Source organism: Trachymyrmex septentrionalis, unplaced genomic scaffold (genome assembly GCF_001594115.1).
Source record: "Trachymyrmex septentrionalis isolate Tsep2-gDNA-1 unplaced genomic scaffold, Tsep1.0 scaffold80, whole genome shotgun sequence".
In the NCBI taxonomy this organism is placed as follows: domain Eukaryota; kingdom Metazoa; phylum Arthropoda; class Insecta; order Hymenoptera; family Formicidae; genus Trachymyrmex; species Trachymyrmex septentrionalis.
The window spans coordinates 1,920,910-1,923,698 of record NW_017305988.1 but is presented as its reverse complement, the minus strand read 5'-3'; positions in this window follow the sequence as shown (position 1 = coordinate 1,923,698).

The window sequence follows — 2,789 nt, the reverse complement described above, 5'->3', positions numbered from 1 at the left end:
GGCTACTGCTTCCGTTATGGCCTTACGGACTGTACTGTGATTGGTCAATTCGCTTACTGGGATGACGATAGGCAAAATCGGTCGAAATATGCCCGGCTCTAAGCCTGATATGTGTAATTCTGTATATTTTCAAATATGAACGAGACATAGAGTGTATATCGGTACCGTCCATATATTATCATCCGTCCGGATCCAAACATTTCTAGAGCAACAACAATTAGTATTAATTTATGTAGAAAATCTTACAGATATCTAATTTTTATAATACACACTTGGTGCATGTTGTTGATAAAAACGTATGGATCAATGGACCGATGGAAGATGTGCCTGAATATTTGGCCATAAATCACTATTTTACTAATTAAATCATATCTCTTCGCAAGTACTTCTATGTCCAAGACAATGTTGATTAGTATTGTGTAGTCCAAATCGTAATATATTTTTCTATGTAGATATATATATATATTAGGATAAGAGCCACTGAATCTTTTGTATCGTCGAAAATACGAATATTATTTATATTATTAAAAGAAAAGAAGATAAGATATAATAACCGAAATGCGTTATTCTATAATACGTATAAATACTGCACCTACTTATACATTTTCGTGATCAAACTATTTGATTTCATGTTTATTACAAATTTTTTATTTACTTTGACGTATAATAAAGTGTGATTTTAATGTAAATTTTTCTGTTACTGAATTTTACATAAATATGTTAACAAATACGTTTTAGTAGAAATCGGACATGCGTGAATGAAGATTGAATGTTATGAAAGAATAACTATATATACAGACACATATTATATATGATATATTTGTATAACATACAAACTGTATATGAACAAATTTTATCCATATATATATATATATATACAATATTATATAGATATATCATATCTATATACTATATTATATATAGTATATCCATATAATATTTGTTCTCTATATATTATTAAAATAAAAAATAAAAAAATGGATTCGTGTAGTTTTTTTCTGTTTCACGATCAGGAAAATCTATTTTTAAGTCCTATTTATAATTCGTCTAACTTTAAGTACTAAATTCACATCAGGTATCCAAATTGTAAGTGCTAAATAAAATTTATATTAGCTCATTCGTTAATTTAAGAAAGTACATAAACGCACACACGTCATGGTTTGTTCGGTGTATATTTATAAATCTAGCTTTAGATTCTCAAAATAAAAATAACGCTATAGATTTAAACTTCCAGTTGTGTCGCCGGATATGACTTGGCACATACTCTTCGTTTAAACGATAAATGCTACGTGTAGACTTTTAACATGAGAAATTGAAATAATATGTATTAATATCTGCTTAAATATTTAATATTCCCCAATTATGTAATATTAAAAAGATCAGATTTTTTGTTTATTATTATTAATCGGTAATTGGATGCAGAATTTTAATACTGGATAGCATAATAAATTGATAAAAGACATGTTAACGAATAATTGAACGATGAGACAATTAAATAAAAGGACAATTAAGTAAAGGTGATGGTTCCTTTTCAAATGGCAGCATTTTATTCCAAATAATCGTAAGTCAATGAGATACAAACGTATTTTTCTCTTACAAAAGCGATATATTCTAATAATCGTTACCCTGTACATTTTTCTCTATAATTGCAAACACTCCGCGATAAAAAATATCATAGTTTTATCAGTCTTTGCGTCGTTCATAAGTCACTGGCGAGAAAAATCATTGCAAATACTATTCATTAACGAGAAATATCCCTACAATGACAAAAAATGCCTAGAACTTGCATGTATAGTGATGTCTATTAAAAAAATAGCAACATGACGTCTGATCGCAAGTAATCATTCGGCATTACTCAGAGAGTCTCTATTTCTGGGTTGCGTGATACATTCACGCGCGTCATAGCAAGTTTCATATGGTAGATCATTTTTTACCGAAACTTGGAACTCTATAAACATTTTGCTAAATGCATGGAAACTATATATTTTCTTTCTTTAATTATTATTTTAATTGTATTTATATTAAATTCTGTTATTAGACTCATAAGTCTATCAAGATTTATCTAAATGCGTTAAACTTTATCTCATGACTTCCAAATTATCTTTTTTGTCTTTTATATCATGAGATCATCAATGTACTAAAAAATTTGATAATAAGATTTTGTTTCTTTATAATAGATCTATCAAAATTTTTTTAAAAGCATGGAACTAGATCATCACAGTAGTCACGCGAAGAATCAATTATTTATTTTTTTTTTGTCATAAAATTTTCTTTGATATCATAGAATCATTATAGCTAAAAATCTGATGTCATGAGATTTTGTTTCCTTAGATTTCTTTTAGATTTTTTGAAGTATATCAAGTATTTAAGGTCATTGCATTTATCGTAAAGAAAAATTAAATTTTTTTGTCTTTTACTCGTAAAATAGTTATTATAATCAAATCCTCAATAAAATATCACGATTTTGGCAAATATGCCATTATTAAAATTGTAATCTCAATAATATTGTAATGACTGAACAAATAGAGCACATATCTGTCATATATTATCTAATATATTGGTTTAAATCTAATATATTAGTCTAATATATTAGTTTAAAATATTATTTAACTCTCATATTCTTGTAGAAAATGAATTTTTTACATTATTTAATTTTAATTAGGAGATTTTTATAAATTATTATTATTAATCATTAATATTAAAAAGTAATTATAATTTTTTGTAGATCTTTATCGAATCATTAACATTAATAAATGCAATTGCATTAAAAGTTTTTCTATTATTTTTTG